The sequence below is a fragment of the Apium graveolens genome, chromosome 8, assembly GCF_009905375.1.
Source record: "Apium graveolens cultivar Ventura chromosome 8, ASM990537v1, whole genome shotgun sequence".
Taxonomy (NCBI): domain Eukaryota; kingdom Viridiplantae; phylum Streptophyta; class Magnoliopsida; order Apiales; family Apiaceae; genus Apium; species Apium graveolens.
In genome coordinates this window covers 201,688,352-201,711,415 of record NC_133654.1, presented here as the reverse complement: position 1 = coordinate 201,711,415, position 23,064 = coordinate 201,688,352, and the positions used below count along the sequence as shown (strand labels likewise).

General features: G+C 39.2%; 1 non-coding gene and 1 pseudogene across 1 annotated transcript; both read right to left on the bottom strand.

The window, feature by feature from the left end:
• Window positions 1-2,894: 2,894 nt before the first annotated feature.
• The window catches only part of LOC141677972 (caffeic acid 3-O-methyltransferase-like), a 31,339-nt pseudogene continuing 11,169 nt past the window's right edge, over window positions 2,895-23,064 (bottom strand).
• On the bottom strand, window positions 15,242-15,348 carry LOC141681560 (small nucleolar RNA R71). Its single transcript, XR_012558989.1, has one exon. It is a non-coding gene; the product is annotated as a small nucleolar RNA R71 (small nucleolar RNA).

The window sequence follows — 23,064 nt, the reverse complement described above, 5'->3', positions numbered from 1 at the left end:
TTCGCTTAACTTTCGTTCTCGTTTCTCGTTTGAGGGATCATACCCGGGATCTTATTACTTAGGTTCCCTTAACCTTTCTCAATATATTGTATTCCTTTTATGATCCTCTCTTATAATCCTTTAATTTAAATCCTTTTTATCCTGTTACCTTATACTCAATTCTTTCCTATCTAGTGGATTTCCGGGAAAAATCAAAGTGTTCGGAATTGGATTCTGACGATCTTTACATACACTTATATGTCATATAGAGTGCTAATAATATCCCAGAAGATCAATAACAGAACCACTACATAGCGTGGCATGAAAAGTTTTCTCATTCAGCAAAAACACTATTCATAAGGGTTTCAAAAATTTTCCAAAAATTGGGGTTATTACATTTATCCTAAAATATGATTATTTAGGTAGACAAAATTTGTCAATTATATCAAATATATAAATCTTGGATAGCTTGGTGGAACAACATATGTTCATATTTATCTAATAAATCTTGCCAAACTCTATGTTTCTAAGTTCAAAATCCTATTGTGGTAACTTAATTAAGTCAAATCCAATAGTAAAAAAAAATTAATATACTTCAACACATCTCCCACGATAGATGGGAGTACTTCGCTTTGGCGAACCCACTCCCTATCGATCTAGGGGTTAACGCATTGGACTTATTGAAAGACATCTGATCAACTTAATATTAATTTTAGGGTTTTATTAATTTTAAAACAATCATGATCCCATCATAAAGAGATTCCCAATTTTTCCTTTTCATAATTGGTTTAATTTCCATATATGCTACGCACTAAAATTTATAATTTTGGTGTATTTTGATTGGTGTGGTTGTTGTGAATGCAGTACAACGGAAAAACCGATATATTGAAATGATTAAATAACATTAACAGCAGAAACATTGGCAATCTTAATTCAGTTCCAAACATGAAGTTGGGTCCGGAGTCTGTAAGTGAAGCTACGCTTGTTCAGGAGGGAAGTTGTGATCGTTCTTTGCTAAGAGAAGCTGCTCTAACTAAATTCCGCATGAAACGTAAGGATAGATGCTTTGATAAGAAGGTATACACTGCTTACAATAAATTAAAGCTTATTAATATATTGCAATTGCATATATATGTAATCAGGTTCATCCAGTATACTAATCTAGACTTGTAAATTGTTAATCAGGTGAGGTATGAAAGCCGGAAAAAACTTGCAGAGCAGCGCCCCCGAGTGAAAGGGCAGTTTGTTCGTCAGCTGCAAATAGGCATCAAGCAATAGAGTACTATAAAGACATTGACATCAACATATCCTCAGCCAGTTAGTTGGAAACTTACGGTTTGTTTAGCCTTGGTAAAGATTCGAAAGGCACTAACACCCTTAACTTTTGTTACAAATATAACTATTGGAGCTTGTTATAACACAGCCATGTACAATCATCCGTTGCACTACAGTTGGTTTATAGAGAACGTCCCTATGACCCTAATCATATATGGAGAGGCCCAATTCTTTTTCAAATTACTATTGTTACTGGATTCTATTTGGCCTTCCTCTATCACCTTAAAATTTTAGATGGACTGGTTACTTAACATGGTATCAGAGCTTGATTTAGGTTAGGGAGAGACTCAGATTCGAATCCTCCCACCCTCCTTGTATTAGCCAGATTAGACTATGACAACTTTACCTATTCAACAAATATTTGACACTATTTTGTCAAAAAGAAAACAAATGTATTACACTATTACATGTTGTAGAAAAGAGGGGCAACCACAAATGAACTTCACAACTTATACATGTATGGGCAAATTTTATATGCGTTTGAAACTTACACCTTAAAGTTGATTGAACTATACGAAAACATGATAATGTATGACAGTGGCTCCTCTAACAAACAGATAGACTCAGAATCAAGAAATCCATACAGTATATATTTCAGCATTAGTTGCCAGAAATAATTTTTTCTAACTGCTGTGATTGCAGAAAGAAACAAGTTAATAAATTATTTTTTGGCAATATGAAACAGAGCATGCCTAACACAACTTGCATACACGTAGTGGCATAGTCCACCTTGATATTTGTAATCTAATCAAAGGTCTATAGTCTTATTAAGTTATACGAAATTTTTTCTTCTGATCCTTCCTAAAGAGTGAAGAGTTATTCCTGTCTCCGTTGTTGTCGTCAATCAGGACCAGTTCCATTTGCTTACACAAAATGTAAAGAAACTTTGTACTAGTACATTTTGCTAGTCAAGTGCATAGTTCAATTAAGGCACCATTGCCGGGGAAAGACTTCTAACCATTAAGCTCTGAATCCTTGCTCCCCTCCCTCGATACCTAAGAAATCTAAGAGTATTGGAGATTATTGATTCATCAGCATAAGAAGAGCCTGATCCTTCTAAGATATTATATAAACCTTAGAAAACTCTTGAATTTCAACTTTTTTTAGTGCTAATGCGTTGGGTGCTTTTAGCATTGGATCATTCAAGCAACTTACTTCTATTTTCGATCTGGACCTCTTTACTTAAGTTTCTATTCTGCGAGAACCTTTGTTTAACCTTTTTTTTTCTTGTCATGCACCTAATGCACCAGCCCGAGTCTGGGTGCCAACTCCTTGAAAAACTCATATTATCAAACATCAGTACCGGGTGTAGTAGCCACCATTCAGTAATAACATATATAGTATTAACATTGTAGGCCAACTTTTGAATTATCAATTACCTTGAGGTATGAACATAGACAGATAACAAACAAATTGATGAATTACGACTAAAGTCTGTTCAGGATTTTCTCAGGTGAATTTAAGATTGAACCCGTAAACAGTAGAATGATAAATCGTTGCAGCCTGGTGTTTGAAAAGAGGAACAAACAAAATACCACAACATCAGCACCACTACATTACTTGCTAAATTCCATGGAAACTTTACTTCACATATATCCTTACTTGTGACAAGAAATACAAATGTTACACATATTCCTAAGCTCCCAAGGAGTTATCATCATCTATTTATAATATTCAATAACCCAAGTATTATAAGCACAGCAGGCTTTGTTAAAGGCTCTGAAACCAGCCTCTTTTCCCAAGGCCTCAAATTCTTTCTCAGTTCTCTCTTTTCCGCCAGGATTATGTGCAAGCATAATAACATCTATATGGATGACATTCATGGTTGTAAGTTTGGAGTCCGGAGCCTCTGGAAGAATGCATTCCGCTAGTATCACCTTTCCATCCTTTGGGAGTGCCTTATAGCAGTTCTTCAAGAATGCAAGACAATGTGCGTCGCTCCAATCGTGACATATCCACTGCACATTATAAAATTCGATAGAGTTAACAGCTAACCTCGTTCAAGGCTACGTACTGCATGTAAAGTATAAACTCCAAAAACGTGATTTCTTAAAATGTAATTTGTAAAGAGTCCTTTCCAGAGGACCCTGGCCAAATAATATTAATTCAATATGTGTAGTAGGCTTAAAGAAAATCAAAAAAATCAGAAAGACCTTCATGAAAATAGCATCCCCTTTTGGCACACTAACAAACATGTCACCTCCAACATGCTCCAAACCTACATAGAAAAACTAAAGTTAATCAGACAACTTAAAAACAAAGATATGTTACAAAATATTATAGTAAATCTACTTTGAAAGTTGAAAGCTTGAGGTTCTTCAACTATTCCCCTGGTAAGATACTATCTACGGCAAAACTAAATCGACACATAGTTAAATTTCAAAATCTTAATAATTTGAGGTATGAGTGTTGAGAATCTCAGTAACAAGTATAGCAACATAGAGGCAAGTGTATAAAGAATTTAACAAGTTTAGGCCAAGACCACAGTTAACAAAACAAAACATGCAGGTAAACAAAATCAGTAACTGAAATAACGTAGAGAGAAAGAAAGATGTACCTGAAACCATAGCTTTCAACAGTGACTGAAATAAAGGTTTACAGATACAAAACGCCAAGAAAATGATTACAGCTGAGTCACCAGGCCTTGCTTGAAGTCCTGGCTGCTCTTGAAGAGATTATTGCCCCCTACCTGCTGCGTTTGGGATGTGCGCAATATCTCCACCAGGATAAAACAACTCGGAGTTTATGTTAACAGCAGCAACAAAACCTCCACTTCGACCAGCACCTCAGTCGCCGGAAAATATCAGCACTTCAGTTCTTGTGGGAGAGAAATGCAGAGAGATTGAAGAGAAGAGATGAGAATGTAGTGTGTTGTATATTTTATTCATTCAGTTTAGCCTCTATTTATAGGAGAGGAAAAATGAAACTGTCAACACACTTAATGTCTGAATTAAACTGCTTCATTAATAAAAAATAAAAACTGATCAGATTTTGAATTCATTAATGAAAAAATCAAAACTGATCAGCTTTTGAATTTAAATTATTTGTAACAGCTTTTCACATTAACACCCACATTATTATCATCAGTACTTAAGTTCTGATTCGACTCATCAGTACTTAAGTTCTGATTCTGATATCAGAACTTGTTAAGTTCTGATTTTATTCATCAGTTCTTAAGTTCTGATTCTAATATCAGAACTTGTTACAGATCAGATTATTTGCAGGTTCAATATATTTAGACTACTTAGCCTATTTCAGAACCCAGCCCAATAATCCAATCACCGATAAATAAATTCGAATTAAAATAATTCTCAAATAAATAAAATCCTCGCCCAGGTCGCCTCGCGTACGCGAGACGCCGAGACATTCGCCCTTCGACCCGGTCCGGTCCGGTCCGGTCCGGTCCGGTGCGGTGCGTGGCGGGGCGGGCGCGCGCGTGTGTGTGTGTGTGCGCGTGAAGCACACAATAACACAATGGACCATCACACACCTTAGTAGTTGTATACTACTCATGTGGGTAATACCATATAAAGCACACAACCCCCTTTATTTATTTCAATGTGGGACAAACATTCTCAAATTTTCCAAGCTTTTCCAAGCTACTTTCAACTCTCATTTCATATGGATTTCATTAAGAAAATTCTTAAAACCATACATGAAAATTTAAGTTCAAATATCATTGAACAATTTCCAATCATTAGATTTTAGGATTAACATCAAGAACATAATTAAATTAAGCTCTAAAATCCTAATTTTCTAACAATCCCCCACAAATCCATACAGAAATGTGATCAATTTCCCATCATGACTTGTTTTTCAGAGTCGGTACCCTTCCGGGTTTGAACCCTCCTAATTCCTCTACTTCAATGGCTATCGGACTCAGATGGAATGTTTCACCTTGAATCTTAATCCGTTTAGTATAACCATATTCCATAGACGACGACAAGTCAAAGGTTATGGTGCCAATCTACGGCTTTGAGACATTAATGGTCATGTCTCGATCCTGTTCGTCGAATGCTTCAAGGATTAACCCTATCCTCTAATTGCGACCACACAATTACATTCGCTTAGCTGGGCATCTCCAGAGATATACTGCCTCTATCTCGTCAAATGACTTGATCCCATTCAGAGTTTTAACACTCTTGCTTTTCTGGCAGTGTCAGTACCTTCTAGGTTTACAGGGGATAGACTCAGATACTATAGTATCATCTATGTAGCAAAGGTACTACCAACTCATCCTTACAGCTTGTTATTACCCATTGAATACACTTCGAGGGATCTCCTCTCATGTGTATTGGGTTCCCACTGTTGATGAATTATGATGGGTTGACAATCCCATCCCCAACCTTGACTTAAGGACCACTGCAGGTTCCAGTCCTTTAGTAAGAGGATCAGCTATATTATTCTGAGTTCCTATGAACTCTATAGCTATGATCCTATCAGTCACTAAACCCCTTATAGACTTGAGTCTAACTTGGATGTGTCTCTTAGTTTTAGCATTATGCTTTTTACTGCTAATCTTGTCGATAGTTGTTCGACTATCACAGTGAATAGCAATAGCAGGGAGCGGTCTGCTTACTACAGGTATTGCAGACATAAGTCCGTGTAACCATTCAGCCTCCGTCCCTGTGGCATCAAGTGCACACAACTCAGCCTCAAAAGTAGACCGAGTAACAATAGTCTGTCTGCTTGACTTCCAGGATATTGCTCCACCAGCCAAGGTGAACACGTATCCAGTCACTCCATTGGAACCAGACTTCTTAGCTATCCAACTTGCATCACTGTACCCTTCAAGCACACCAGGAAATCTCCTGTAGTGTAAACTAAGGTACATTGTGCCTTTTAGATATCTAAGTACTCTATCAAGAGCATCCCAATGAGTTCTGTTTGGACAGCTTGTATATCTCGCCAATTTAGACACAGAATATGAAATATCTGGTCTAGTACAGTTAGCAAGATACTGCAAGCTCCCAATAATCTGAGAATACCTTAACTGAGACACAGGCACTCCTGAAGTATTCTTGACAAGGGCAACTTTCGAATCATAAGGTGTACTAGCGATTCTACACTGTGAATAACCATATTTCTCAAGTATAGATTTCTCTATATAATGAGATTGAGTCAAGGTTATTCCTTCAGTGGACTGAATCAATTTGATTCCAAGAATCACACTTGCCTCACCCATATCCTTCATTTCAAAATGCCTTTTCAAGAATTCTTTAGTCTCGTTAATAATCTCAATATTGGTTCCAAACAATAAAATATCATCCACATATAGGCACAAGATAACACACTCATTACCTTTAACTTTAGTGTAGACACACTTATCACTTTCATTAATCTAATAACTGAAAGGCAATATAGTTTCATCAAACTTTTTATGCCAATCTCTGGGAGCTTGTTTCAAGCCATAGATGGACTTGATCAACTTACATACTTTCCTTTCATTGCCTGATGCAACAAATCCATCAAGCTGATCCATATAAATCTCTTCCTCAAGTTCACCATGAAGAAAAGCCGTCTTTACATCCATCTGATGGATGATAAGACCATGGACTGAAGCCAATGCTATAAGCATTCGGATTGTTACCATTCTTGCAACTGGTGAGTATGTATCAAAATAATCAATTCCATCCTTTTGCTTAAAACCCTTAGCTACCAGTCTAGCTTTGTACTTATCTATTGAGCCGTCAGGGTTCAACTTCCTTTTAAAGACCCATTTGCACCCAATAGTAGAACACCCAGGAGGGAGATCAACCAACTCCCATGTTCCATTGAAAACAATAGAGTCAATTTCACTCTTGACAGCGCCCTTCCAGTGCCTTGACTCGGAAGAATCCATAGCTTGCCGGAAAGTTAAAGGTTCGTCCTCGATATTGTAAGTGATGAAATCACCTCCAAAATCCTTGACTATTTTTGCACGCTTACTTCTCCTTGGTTCCTCTAATTCCTTAGGAATAGAGCTACTACTAGGTTCCGCCCCCACATTTGTCATCTTTTCCACATGATCAGGAATAGAACTTGATGTGTGAGTAGGATCTTCCTCAGAAGTCGTTTCAGGTATTCCAGTCTTCATAGGGTAGACATCCTCAAAGAATGTCGCATCTCGAAATTCAACTATCGTGTTTGCCACTATACCATCTATGTCAGATTTTAACATTAAAAATCTCATAGCTGTAGTGGTTTCAAGATAGCCCAGAAAGATACAGTCAACAGTCTTTGGACCTAGTTTCTTTCTCTTGTGTTCAGGAACAAGCACCTTAGCAAGGCACCCCCACACACGAAGATACTTAAGACTAGTCATCCTGCCTTTCCATAACTCCAAGGGTGTTTTATCCATGTGTTTCAGAGGGACTCTATTCAAAATATGGCAAGCCGTATTTAGAGCCTCTCCCCACATGTATTTAGGCAACCCAGAGTTAATAAGCATACTATTAATCATATCTTTAAATGTTCTGTTCTTTCGCTCAGCAACCCCATTAGACTCAGGTGTGTATGGTGGAGTAACTTCATGAACTATATCATTACAAAATTCATTAAAAGCATTACTCGTATACTCACCACCTCTATCAGATCTCAATCTTTTAAGTAACTTACTAGTTTGTTTTTCTACTTCAGTTTTATATATAATGAATTTACTAAGTGCTTCATCCTTATGTCTAAGTAAATAAACATAACAATATCTACTACTATCATCTATAAAAGTAATGAAGTATCTAAACTGGTCCTTGGTCAACACACCACCAAATTCACAAATATCAGTGTGTACTAAATCTAACAAGTCTGAATCCCTAACAACGTTATGAAAAGGTTTCCTTATCTGTTTAGCAGACACACATACTTGACATTTAGAATTCTTTTCTATGGTATATTTTGGAATCAACTCTAAGTTCATCATGTTCTTAAGAGCACCAAAGTTTAAATGACCTAGTCTAGCATGCCATATATTTGAGGATTCAATACAATTAACAGTAGGAATAACATTATTATTCAAACTTCCCAAAACGGGATCCGCATTAATAACAAATAAACCATTTGACAAGTAACCCTTGCCAAAGAATGTACCAGTGTGAATAAGAACTACTTTATTACATTTGAACGAAATTTCAAAACCACTAGAAACTAAACAGCTTCCACTTATTATATTTCTACGCATGTCGGGAACATGATGCACTCTCGTCAGAGATAGAATACGTCCTGAAGGGAACTTCAGATCCACGTTTCCAACTCCATGTACTTGAGCAGCACTAGCATTCCCCATCTTCACAGTCAGGCTATGACTCTGTTGATAAGATACAAATAAACTAATATCAGCACAAATATGTACATTAGCTCCAGTATCTATCAACCATTCATTTGACAGATAGGTAGAAAATATCACAGGGTTGTAGGATACATACCGGTCAACGTTGGTTTCAGAAGCCGTAGCCTCACCAACAACCATGTTCACTACAGGCCCACTTGCGGTTCCAAGCACAACATTTGCTTGTGCTACCTCGGTTTTCTTCGCTTTCTTTGTAGGGCAGTCCTTACTCCAGTGCCCAACCTGCCCACAAGACCAGCATGGTTTGTTTGCCTTGGGTTTCTTGGCCTTGTCCTTGTCACTCTTAGGTTTATTACTATTAGCTTTCTTAGCAAAAGCCTTCCTCTTTTGTCCTACAGTTGCTATGTTTACCTTCGAGGTACCGTGTTCAGTTGGCATCACATGTCCCTGTTTGGACTTGTGTTGTTCTTGTACCGAGATGTCCAGCATAAGGTTGGTCCAGGTGATCTCTCCTTTCTGTCTTTTCAGGGAGAGAGAGAACTCTTCCCAAGACTTCGGGAGTTTTTCAATCACACTCATCACCTTGAACTTCTCCGGGAGATTCATTCCAGACTCCTTCAAAGCATGCACTATCATCTCGAACTCATGCACCTGCTCAGTCATGGACTTATTGTCCACCAGCTTGAACTCGAGGAACCTTTCCACAGAATACTTTTCTAGACCTTGTGAGTCAGTATTATGTGTCTGGTCCAGCTTCTCCCATAAGAGTTTTGCAGAGTAGGCATCAGAAGAATAGACATCAAACAAAGTGTTTGTTAGTGCCGCAAGAATGGCCGCTCTAGCCACTCCATCCTTCTCAGCCCACTTCGCAAAAGCCTTAACTGTGTCAGCCTTCTCTTGATCCACTACTGGTTTCTCATATTCCAAAACCGGCCACAGACCCTTTATAGTCAACCACAACTTCATCCTTTTCTGCCAGCGAGAAAAGCCAATGCCACCGTTGAATTTCTCCGGTAAACCGGTTAGTTCAACAGCTTGTGGGAAACTATAGGTGGTCCAATCAATGGCCCCAGCAGTTGCACCCGAACTGCTACCACCACCAATGATAACCTCACTTTCGTTAACCATTATGCTAAATTCTATATAACTAATAATCTCTTCAAGAATGTTGAGAATCTCACTAACAAGTATAGCAACATAGAGGCAAGTGTATAAAGAATTTAACAAGTTTAGGCCAAGACCACAGTTAACAAAACAAAACATGCAGGTAAACAAAATCAGTAACTGAAATAACGTAGAGAGAAAGAAAGATGTACCCGAAACCATACCTTTCAACAGTGACTGAAATAAAGGTTTACAGATACAAAACGCCAAGAAAATGATTACAGCTGAGTCACCAGGCCTTGCTTGAAGTCCTGGCTGCTCTTGAAGAGATTATTGCCCCCTACCTGCTGCGTTTGGGATGTGCGCAATATCTCCACCAGGATAAAACAGCTCGGAGTTTATGTTAACAGCAGCAACAAAACCTCCACTTCGACCAGCACCTCAGTCGCCGGAAAATATCAGCACTTCAGTTCTTGTGGGAGAGAAATGCAGAGAGATTGAAGAGAAGAGATGAGAATGTAGTGTGTTGTATATTTTATTCATTCAGTTTAGCCTCTATTTATAGGAGAGGAAAAATGAAACTGTCAACACACTTAATGTCTGAATTAAACTGCTTCATTAATAAAAAATAAAAACTGATCAGATTTTGAATTCATTAATGAAAAAATCAAAACTGATCAGCTTTTGAATTTAAATTATTTGTAACAGCTTTTCACATTAACACCCACATTATTATCATCAGTACTTAAGTTCTGATTCGACTCATCAGTACTTAAGTTCTGATTCTGATATCAGAACTTGTTAAGTTCTGATTTTATTCATCAGTTCTTAAGTTCTGATTCTAATATCAGAACTTGTTACAGATCAGATTATTTGCAGGTTCAATATATTTAGACTACTTAGCCTATTTCAGAACCCAGCCCAATAATCCAATCACCGATAAATAAATTCGAATTAAAATAATTCTCAAATAAATAAAATCCTCGCCCAGGTCGCCTCGCGTACGCGAGACGCCGAGACATTCGCCCAAATCGCCCTTCGACCCGGTCCGGTGCGTGGCGGGGCGGGCGCGCGTGTGTGTGTGTGCGCGTGAAGCACACAACAACACAATGGACCATCACACACCTTAGTAGTTGTATACTACTCATGTGGGTAATACCATATAAAGCATACAACCCCCTTTATTTATTTCAATGTGGGACAAACATTCTCAAATTTTCCAAACTTTTCCAAGCTACTTTCAACTCTCATTTCATATGGATTTCATTAAGAAAATTCTTAAAACCATACATGAAAATTTAAGTTCAAATATCATTGAACAATTTCCAATCATTAGATTTTAGGATTAACATCAAGAACATAATTAAATTAAGCTCTAAAATCCTAATTTTCTAACAATGAGGATGACCAGGCACCAAATGTGCATAACAATGTTAAAAATGTGGTTACCAGGATAAGAGGGAGCTCTTCAACGACGCCAGGGAGATCAAAGTTAATCCCTTTAAGATTAGGTAGCGTTTGAAAACATTGATTTCATTTCAAATCCGAGATTTCAATTCTAGAATTTGAAATCCAGAATTTCAATTCCAAATCTTTTGTTTGGATATTCAAGATATTGAAATTCAAGAAATTGAATTTCAAAATTTTGTTTTAAATTTTTTTTTAAAACTTGAATTTTTTTAATTTTCTCGGAAAATTGAAATATTTGTTTTATTTTATTTATTTCAAGATAAATTTCGAGATAAAATTCCCAAAAGAAAATTTCGAAAAAACTTCTTGATGAAAAGGATCCCATTAAACATTTCCTAGAAATTTTTTCGTTCTAGAAAATTTTCCGAATAAACATTTTCATTCAGAAAAATTTCTCGGAAAAAAATTTCGAAGTTTTCGGGAAAAAAATTACTAAAAAAAATTCCGAGAAAAAATCCCGAGAATTGATTTTCGGGAAAAATATTTCCGAGATATGTTTCTCGGGAAAAAGTTCTCGAGAAAATTTCGCGAAACAAGTTGCTCGGGAAAAAATTGCCGAGAAATTTTCTCAGTAAAATTTTCCGAGAAAAGTTTCTCGAAAAAAATTTTCGGGAAAAAATTCTCGGGAAAATTATCCGGGAAAAGCTTCTCGAAAAAATTTCCGTGAAAAAAATTCACGGGAAAAAGTTCTTGAGAAAAAATTATAGGGAAACAATTCCCGAAAAAACAATACCGAGAAATATTCTCGGGAAAATTTTCCGAGAAAAGTCTCTCGAAAAAAATTCTCGAGAGAAAGATTCCCGAGAAAATGTTCTTCGAAAAAACTTCTTGAGAAAAAGTTCTCGGGAATATTTTCCGAGAAATGTTTCTCGAAAAAAAATCCCGGGAAAAATATTCCCGAGAAAATGTTCTCCAGAAAAAATTCCCGAGAAAATTCTCGGGAAAAAATTTCCGAGAAAAAGTTTTCGGAAAAAAATTCCCGAGGAAAAGTTCTCGGTAAAAAATTCCCGAGAAATAATTCTCGGGAAAAAAATTTCGGAGAAAAAGTTCTCGGGAAACAATTACCAAAAAAATAATACCGAGAAATATTCTCGGGAAAATTTTCCGAGAAAAGTCTCTCGAAAAAAATTCTCGAGAAAAAGTTCTCGGGAAACAATTCCCCAAAAAACAATACCGAAAAATATTCTTGGGAAAATTTTCCGAGAAGAGTCTCTCGAAAAAAATTCCCGGGAGAAAGATTCCCGAGAAAATGTTCTCAGGAAAAACATCCCGAGAAAAAGTTCTCGAAAAAAAATGCCGGAAAAAATATTTGCGAGAAAATGTTCTCCGAAAAAAATTTCCGAGAAAATTCTGGGGAAAAAATTTCCGAGAAAAAGTTCTCGGTAAAAAAATCCCGAGAAATAATTCTCGGGAAAAAAATTTCCGAGAAAAGGTTCTCGGGAAAAAATTCCCGAGAAAAAATTCTCAGAAAAAAATTCTCGGATAAAAGTTTATAAAAAAATTCTCGAGAAATAATTTTCGGAGAAAATTTCTCAGAGAAAAGTTTTCTGAAAAAAATTCTCGGAAATTTATCTGCAAAAAAAAATCTTAAAAGAAATTTCAGTAAAAAAATTTAATTTAAAATGACATGTATTTTGCAAGTATTTCAAATTCAAAATTTTAAACTTGTTGTGTAATTGGGTTGTATTTGAACAAAATCCAATTCCAAATTCTAGCAGATTTGATCAAATCCAGGATTTGAAATGAAATCCATGTATCCAAACGGGGCATTAGGGTATTTAGAAATAATCATATTAAGTGTGGCTCCGGTGCCTCCGCCAACATCCACGAGAGTTTTAAGACCGGCAAAACCATGGTATGTTTGGAGGATTTTCTTCATAGTTATAGTAGAATGATTAAACATTCCCTGGTTGAAGACTTTGTTAAATCTGGGGTCTTTGCCATGGTACTCAAATGCTGTTGATAAGTGGCATTTTATACCACTTAGAACGTCTTAAAATGGCTTAAATTGGTGTCTTGAAATCAAGTATTTTGTGTATTTAATGCGTTTTTCTAGTGTTTATGCATTTCAGGGTATTAGTTGCATTTCGGGGGAGGAATCATCAAGAATAAGCCTTGGCATGTGTTCACCATTGCGAGAGGAAAGGAATGGGCAGATTACGGCGAAGAAACGGAGCAAGCTTGGAATTTTTCCAGTAGGGTCCTGCGCGCCCGCGCAGCAATGCTGAGCGGCCGCGCAGCAGCCTGCGCGCCCGCGCAGAAATGCTGAGCGGCCGCGCAAGGTCGGGGAAAAAGCTGAATTATTTTAGACTTCTACTTCTGTGTGGCTTCCAACTTCTATGTAATCTGAGTTTTATGGGACTATTATATAGGTAGATTTGAGACGTTTTCATAGAGATAATGAAGGGGATTATGTTTTAGATTGTGTTTTACGCAAGAAGCGAAGGAGATAAGGAAGAAGACCGATTTAGCACACCGCAACGAAGAGGAAGCATATATTCTTGTGATTCTTGTTTCGTTGTAACGTTGGATGCTAGTTTTCTTGCTTTGATTTATTTACTCTTGTGACGTACTCTGTTTTAATATAATTAGTTTAGTTATTATTTTCTTGTGTTTGTTTATCATGATTTCATATGAACCCATGATGGCGATGAGTTCTATTATGGGCTAATCGTGATCATGGGGTTACAACGGATTTATTATGGAATTCTTTAATTAATTGTTTAATACTTTAGTGTGTGATGATTGCATGATATCTAGTATTGGTTGCGCGTATTCGTCTTATGTGCGTCGCGAACATATAAGATAGGGTGTTAATCTCTTGTGAAGCGACGGTGGATCTTGAGATTTAGAACTTGCCATGCTAGCATAGGTTCATGTACGTTGTGCATGATTAGTGGGTAACTCTAACAGTTTTATTTGCCCTATGTAATCAAAATGAATAACTTGTGCTTAAATCGTTGTGTTGTCAATTTCTGTAGACATATAGGAACTCAACATAATTGATGACTATTCAACTTCTATCTTAATTGTGGATGTTTGGTAGAATGGTATTAGTACAATGAAAGTTGGCTTTTATCAGTTTCGTATTATTCGATTAATGTCATCACTGTGACATGCTAAAGGTAATAACAATGGCTATAGAAGGAAGTAATAATGAAGTTGTGATCTCATGAGTGTTTTATTATTGATAATTTGAAGTGTTAGTTAAGTGGTTAATTAAGTAGTTAATTATAGTTAATATTTGATCAACAATTTTAAGTGTTATTATCTTAACATTGAGAAGTAATCATACATTGGTGAGTGAGTTTAATTAGACAATAATTTAGTCTGAGTCTCTGAGGGAACGAACTAGAAAGTATTCTATATTACTTGCGAACGCGTATACTTGCGTGAATATTAGTGCGTGTTTTCGCCCTAACAAGTTTTTGGCACCGCTGCCGGGGACTCGGCGTATTTGTTTAGTTTATGTACTTACCATCATTGGTCATTAGGACTCAGTGATTAGGACGTAGTAGTTACTTACTCTTTTCGGTTGTGTTTCAGGTACTTTAGCAAGCGTTTATGCAAACTCATTCTCGTGCTCGCAAGAGGACTTTAGATACAACTGAGGAGACAAACGAAGTTCTTGATATTCCGGAGAAGTTAGATTTTGAGGATTCGGATTCAGGAACTGAGCAGAAAGAACCAGTAAACATGGGAGATCGTATTGTTCAAGCTGATCCAGCTCTTATGGATTTTTCTCGGCCTAAAATCGATGATATTCAGTCAAGCATCCTTCATCCGGCTATTCAAGCTAACACCTTTGTAATCAAGCCGGGCACTATTCAGATGGTGCAGAATTCTGTTTCTTTTGGAGGAGCGGCAACTGAAGACCCCAACATGCACATAAGAAATTTTTTTGAGATCTGCAGCACTTTTAAGTATAATGGCGTGACTGATGAGGCTATCAAGTTGAGGCTTTTCCCATTCTCACTGAGGGATAAGGCTAAAGACTGGTTACATTCTGAACCAGCTGGGTCCATCACTACGTGGCAAGATCTTGCGCAAAAGTTTCGGGTGAAGTTTTATCCAATGGCAAAGACTGCTGCTATGAGGAGTGCTCTTACTCAGTTTGCGCAGCAACCTACAGAATCTATGTGCGAGGCTTGGGAACGCTACAAGGAAATGTTGAGAAAATGTCCACATCATGGAATGCCGGATTGGATGGTGATCACTGGTTTTTATAATGGTTTGGGGGCCCAATCTCGGCCCATGCTCGATGCAGCAGCTGGAGGCGCCTTATGGGCTAAAAGCTATACTGAGGCGTATAATCTTATAGAGACGATGGCTGCAAATGAGCATCAAAACCCAACTCAGAGGATGACGTCAGGCAAGGTAGCAGGTATTCTGGAAGTTGATGCAGCCACCGCTATTGCAGCCCAGCTCCAAGCGCTATCAATAAAGGTTGATTCTCTGGCTACGTATGGAGTTAATCAAATAGCTATGGTTTGTGAGCTTTGTGCAGGTTCTCATGCTACGGATCAGTGTTCTCTCATCAACGAATCTGTTCAGTATGTGAATAATTATCAGCGACAACAGCAGCCTGTGCCAGCGACCTATCATCCTAATAACAGAAATCATCCAAATTTCAGCTGGGGGAATAATCAGAATGCTATTCAGCCACCATATCAGCAAGGAATGAGTAAACAGTTTAACCCACCTGGATTCCAGCAACCACAGCAGTTTGCTACAAGGCAATCATATCCTCAACAGGGAAGTGCAGCTACACCTACTAGTGCTGATTTTGAGGAACTTAAGCTGTTGTGCAAGAGTCAGGCGGTTTCTATCAAGACCTTGGAAAATCAAATCGGTCAATTAGCCAATGCAGTGCTCAATCGTCAACCTGGCACTCTTCCCAGTGACACGGAAGTACCAGGCAGGAAGGAAGCTAAAGAGCAAGTCAAGGCTATTACCTTAAGGTCTGGAAAAGTAGCTGATGCTGAAAAGGCAAAAGAAGTCGAAGCTGAAGTTAGAGATGAAGAATCTAAGCAAAAGGAGAAAGCGGAGGAACCAAGGAAGACTACTGTTGAACACACTCTGCCTGAGGTTAATACAGGGGAGAAACAGCTCTATCCTCCATTGCCTTTTCCTCCACAATTTCTGGAAGTGTTCAAGAAACTTCACATCAATATACCTTTCGCTGAGGCTCTGGAACAAATGCCTAGTTATGCGAAGTTTATGAAGACTATTCTTACAAGGAAGGTAAAACTGGATGACCTTGAAACCGTTACTCTCACGGAAGAATGCAACGCGGTTCTGCAACAAAAGTTACCACCAAAACTGAAAGATCCAGGAAGCTTCACCATTCCTTGCACCATTGGCAATCTAACTTTTGACAAGTGCCTTTGTGATTTGGGAGCAAGTATTAATATGATGCCCTTGTCAATCTTTAAAAAGCTGGATCTGCCTGATCCAAAACCCACATACATGTCGCTACAATTGGCGGACCATTCCATTACTTACCCAAGGGGCATAGTTGAGGATGTGCTCGTCAAGGTGGATAAGCTCTTCTTTCCAGCAGATTTTGTTATTCTGGATTTTGAGGAAGATAAGAAGATTCCCATAATCTTGGGGAGACCTTTCTTGGCTACTGGCCGTACTTTGATAGATTTGCAAAAAGGGGAACTTACTATGCGGGTCCAAGATCAGGATGTGACCTTCAACGTATTCAAGGCAATGAAATTCCCTACAGAAGATGAGGAGTGCTTAAAAGTGGATGTGATTGATTCCGCGGTTACTTCGGAACTCGAACACATGCTAATGTCTGATGCATTGGAAAAAGCCTTAGTGGGGGAATTTGACAGTGATGATGAAGATAGCAACGAGCAATTACAATATCTGAACGCTTCTCCCTGGAAGCGAAAGCTGGACATACCATTTGAATCTCTTGGTACTTCTGACCTTAAGAATGCTGAAGGGAAGCTCAAACCATCGATAGAGGAAGCACCTACCTTGGAGCTCAAACCACTACCTGAACACTTGAGGTATGCTTTTTTAGGTGATTCATCTACGTTACCTGTTATTATTTCAGCTGACCTTTCAGGTAGTGAGGAAGACAAGCTCTTAAGGATTTTGAGAGAATTCAAATCGGCTATAGGATGGACCATAGCAGACATCAAGGGGATAAGTCCTTCATATTGTATGCATAAAATTCTGCTAGAGGAAGGTAGTAAGCCAACTGTGGAACATCAACGAAGACTGAATCCCATCATGAAGGAGGTGGTGAAGAAAGAAATTCTGAAATGGCTAGATGCAGGCATCATTTATCCTATTTCTGACAGCTCGTGGGTGAGCCCCGTACAATGTGTACCTAAGAAAGGAGGTATCACTGTGGTCGCAAATGAAAAGAATGAGCTCATCCCTACTCGAACAGTTACAGGATGGAGAGTGTGCATGGATTATAGGAAATTGAACAAAGCCACAAGGAAGGATCACTTTCCTCTTCCATTCATTGATCAAATGCTTGACATATTGGCGGGACATGAGTATTTTTGTCTTCTGGATGGTTATTTCGGGTATAATCAGATTTGTATTGCACCAGAGGATCAGGAAAAGACTACCTTCACTTGTCCATTTGGCACATTTGCTTTTCGTAGAGTTTCGTTTGGGTTATGTGGCGCCCCGGCCACCTTTCAGAGATGTATGATGGCTATATTCTCTGACATGATTGGAAATAACGTCGAAGTGTTCATGGATGACTTCTCCGTCTTTGGACACTCATATGATGAATGTTTGAATAATCTGTGCGCCATACTCAAAAGATGCGTGGAAACTAATTTGGTGCTTAATTGGGAGAAATATCATTTTATGGTGCGTGAAGGCATTATCCTTGGGCATAAGGTCTCTAGCAAGGGTCTGAAGGTGGACAAGGCCAAGGTGGGAGTCATTGAAAATCTTCCCCCACCCAATTCTGTGAAAGGAATCCGTAGTTTTCTTGGTCATGCGGGTTTTTATCGGCGATTCATCAAGGACTTTTCAAAGATATCTAAGCCGTTGTGCAATTTGCTTGAGAAAGATGTGCCTTTCAAATTTGATGATGAATGTTTGGAAGCATTCGAGACTCTCAAGAAGAGTTTGATCACTGCACCAGTTATTACAGCACCAGATTGGACAGAACCGTTTGAGATGATGTGTGATGCGAGTGATTATGCGGTAGGTGCAGTTCTGGGACAGCGCAAGAAAAATCTCTTCCATGTGGTCTACTATGCGAGTAAGACTTTAAATGGTGCCCAATTGAACTACACCACTACTGAGAAGGAGCTTTTGGCTATAGTCTTTGGCTTTGAGAAATTTCGATCTTATCTGCTCGGTACGAAAGTAACAGTATTCACTGATCATGCAGTTATTCACTATCTGGTTTCTAAGAAGGATTCGAAGCCGAGACTCATTCGTTGGGTGCTTTTACTTCAGGAATTTGAGTTAGAGATCAAAGATAGAAAAGGTACCGAGAATCAAGTAGCTGACCATCTCTCTAGGTTGGAGAATCCCAATTCTACTTCACAAGATAGGACGTTAATCAATGAATCTTTTCCGGATGAGCAGTTGTTTGCAATTCAGGAGGAAGAACCATGGTTTGCAGATATTGTAAACTATCTTGTCAGCAATATAATGCCTCTTAATTTGACATCCGCGCAAAAGAAGAAGTTTCTGCATGAGGTGAAGTGGTATATGTGGGATGAACCATATTTGTTTAGACAGGGAGCTGACCAGATCATCAGGAGATGTATCCCGTTCTGTGAGACGGAGGGGATATTACGAGACTGCCATTCCACGGTTTATGGTGGACACTATGGAGGAGAGAAGACGGTAGCTCGTATTCTGCAAGCAGGTTTTTTCTGGCCTACTTTGTTCAAGGATGCTCATCAGTTTGTTTTAAGGTGTGATCGTTGCCAAAGAGTGGGAAATTTGTCAAGGAAGGATGAGATGCCATTAAATGTGATGCTTGAAGTCGAGGTCTTTGATGTGTGGGGAATCGATTTCATGGGGCCTTTTATCTCGTCTTGCAATAATCAGTACATCTTGCTGGCAGTCGATTATGTCTCAAAATGGGTCGAAGTTAAAGCTTTACCGACAAATGATGCAAAGGTAGTACTAAATTTTCTTCATAAGCAAATTTTCACAAGGTTTGGAACGCCTCGGGTAATCATAAGTGATGAAGGATCACATTTTTGCAACCGTAAGTTCACTTCTATGATGCAGCGTTATAATGTGAATCATCGAGTAGCTACTGCCTATCATCCGCAAACAAATGGTCAAGCGGAAGTGTCTAACAGAGAGATAAAGCGCATTCTAGAGAAGGTTGTTTGTCCGTCAAGGAAGGATTGGTCTTTAAAGCTCGATGAAGCTGTTTGGGCTTACAGAACAGCATACAAAACTCCACTAGGGATGTCACCGTTTCAGTTGGTGTACGGTAAGGGATGTCATCTACCAGCGGAGCTTGAGCATAAGGCCTACTGGGCATTGAAGAAATTGAACCTGGATTTAGATGCAGCTGGTAAGAAAAGAATGCTTCAGCTTAATGAACTTGATGAATTTCGACTTCAAGCGTACGAGAATAATAAAATGTATAAGGAAAAGGTCAAGAGGTGGCACGATAGGAAGCTACATCCTAAGTTATTTGTGCCAGGACAACAAGTTCTTTTATTCAACTCTCGGCTCTGACTTTTTCCTGGGAAGTTGAAATCAAGGTGGTCTGGACCTTTTATTGTCAAAACTGTGTTTCCACATGGAGCGGTGGAAATTTTTGAGAATGATTCGGACCAAGCATTCAAGGTTAACGGTCAGCGGTTGAAGCACTACTATGGGGACATGGCACACCGAGAGGTGGTTAGTGCCATTTTGTTGACTACTTGAGAAAGGTACGGAACGTCAAGCTAATGACGAAAAAGAAGCGCTGCGTGGGAGGCAACCCATGAATTGTTGTTACAGGAACCCTTATAAGTTAATAACCTATCCAAAAACATAAAAAAATCAGAAAATAGGGGCTAAAATTTTTTTTTCCAGAGACCCTCTGCGCGCCCGCGCAGCTATGCTGAGCGGCCGCGCAGCTTGCTGCGCGCCCGCGCAGAAATGCTGAGCGGCCGCGCAGGGGTCGAGTTCCAGAAAATTTTTACAGTTCAGAAAAAAAAAAACAAATAGAAACACAAAAATAGTTTTAGCCCATAAACCCACGAATTGTTCCCACTACCCCATGATTTTATCCCTTAATTCCCAAACCCTAATCTAATCCACACCCTATATATACATACACCTATCCTACATATCTCCCACAAAACTTCCTACACTTAAACCCTCTCACAAACATCAAAAATCAGTTCTTACACACTTCTATTCACGAATCAATGGCACCCAAGAGAGCACGCACTATTGACAGCAGCAGCACAGTTCCTACTGCTGATTCATCAAGGGGCACTGCTGCAAGGCCTCGGTTAACTGACAGAGCTGCGGAGGAGGAGTACACTAGGCTGTTGGGGAAGTCGATTCTGAAGGAGAGGGGGTTTTTACCATCAGGGAGGGATGGTGAGTTGTTGCCCATGATTGCAGAGAAGGGGTGGATAGCTTTTTGTGAGTCACCCGAAGCAGTACCGATGAGCGTTGTTCGCGAGTTTTACGCGAATGCGAAGGCTGAGAAGAATGGGTTTTCTGTAGTCCGTGGGCTGACGGTTGATTATCATCCTGCGGCGATTCGCCGTGTGATTGGACAGCGAGAGAGGAAGCCCGAGGAGGAGAACTGGAATGAAAAGACTGCTGAGGATTTTGACTTGGATTTGATTTGTGCGACTCTCTGTCGACCGGGCACAGTTTGGAACCACAGTCCAGCCAATAATGAGTATCGTCACTTTCCGGCGATCGCCATGAACAGGTATGCCCGTGCATGGAATGCATTTATATGTGCTAATATTTTGCCTTCTTCACATGCACACGAGGTCACAGTTGAGAGAGCACAGCTGTTGTGGGAAATTCTGAATGAGGAATACTATGTGGACCTTGGTGAGTTTATCTACCATGGAATTCTGAAGTTTTTGAGGGGAGCAAAGCATATGAGCATCCCTTATGCATCCACGGTTACGAAGCTATGCCGAGCAGTGGGAGTGAACTGGCCGGCTCATGAGCAGTTGCAGTTGCCAGCAGCTCCGATAGATTCTGGCACTCTGAATGGGATGCAGGAGTGGACCGGTGGTGAGCCTGAGGAGCATGGGCTGGGTTATCGTCTTCCAGGAGGGCGTCCAGCACGAGGTGCTACTATGGCTAGGCCAGGGCGTGGTGAGGCTGGTTCGTCGAGAGTTCAGGAGGGTGCTGGGATGGGTGATGCCCAGTATAGGAGGCTTTCACGACGGATGGATGCCATATATGAGACGCAGAGCAGGTTTGCTCAGGAGCTCACCCTTGCGTTAGGGACTGCTTTTTGAGGCCTTGGAGCTGATATCCAGTGGCCAGTTTTTGGTGAGGACTCTGCATACCCGCCGCCTGATACTCCACCCGCTGAGGGTGATGATGATGATGACTCCGAGTAGGTATACCCTGTGTTCCTTTCTACTACTTTCACTGAGGACAGTGAAGATTTTTAGTTTGGGGGTGGTAGTTAAAAGAATATTGTGTGTGTGTCATTTAGTTGCATATTCATGATAGTTAGTTCATATAGTTGCATAATTTATGCCATATAGTTTTTTTTTATGAATGTCATGAACTCATGCATTTACTATGATCCCTTTTGCAATGATTTATCGACTGAATTGTGATATTGATGCGAGTGTAGTGATAGCATTAAAGTGATATTAAGTTGTGTAGGTTGATATGCATGCTAGAAACAATTGTAAGTCCACTGAGTCTTAAAGAATGCGTAAGGGCTAGATTGTTGTTATGATTTGGTTGTTTTCAAGGTCAATCTATTTATTATGCTTAGAATTCGATTATAGGTTCTTAGTGATAAAAACATGAAAAAGAAAATTGTTTTGGAGAAAAAAAATATGGAAGTTGTTGCTAGTTGTGGCTAGGCGTCAAATGGCTAGTAGCCGGCTCGCTTATGTTGCGAGTAGTCTAGGGTTGAGTAAGATGGAGCGAAACGCACTTGCTCAGAAGTTATGAAAAAAAAAAAAATTTCTGCATAATTGATCAAGAGTGGGCTCTTTGGTATTCGAGTTATTAAGTTCTTAGGGGACTTTGTGCCTAGTGACCTAAGGCTTTTAGAGTCTGGGATCCGCTAACCTAACGCTCGTTACATGGATACCATTGTATAAGTCTTTTGTGGACCTCACTCATTGCACGGTCAAATAAGCATTTGAGTTGTAAATAAAAAGCACAATTCCGTAGTAAGCTCCAGAGTTCTTGTAGTGTTGTATATCACTTTGTGCCTAGAATTTTTATTCTTTGTATAATCGTAGGATTGCTTTGAGGATAGTCTAGTCATAGTAATTGGTCTAGTTCCGAAGCATATCTGTTAAGCATTTGCACACACCACGTTTCTGGCTGTTTGTCCGGTTGCATGAGTTTATTGATCTTTAGATGTCTAACTGCATTCGTTGAGATGTGACAATTTGGTTGGTTAATTGTAGTAAGGGGGATCGTTGCATTTTCATATAGATTGCATTCATGCATATTTTTATTTGTTTTGAGTCTGTGACGCTTGAGGACAAGCATCGATTTAAGTTTGGGGGTGTGATAAGTGGCATTTTATACCACTTAGAACGTCTTAAAATGGCTTAAATTGGTGTCTTGAAATCAAGTATTTTGTGTATTTAATACGTTTTTCTAGTGTTTATGCATTTCAGGGTATTAGTTGCATTTCGGGGGAGGAATCATCAAGAATAAGCCTTGGCATGTGTTCACCATTGCGAGAGGAAAGGAATGGGCAGATTACGGCGAAGAAACGG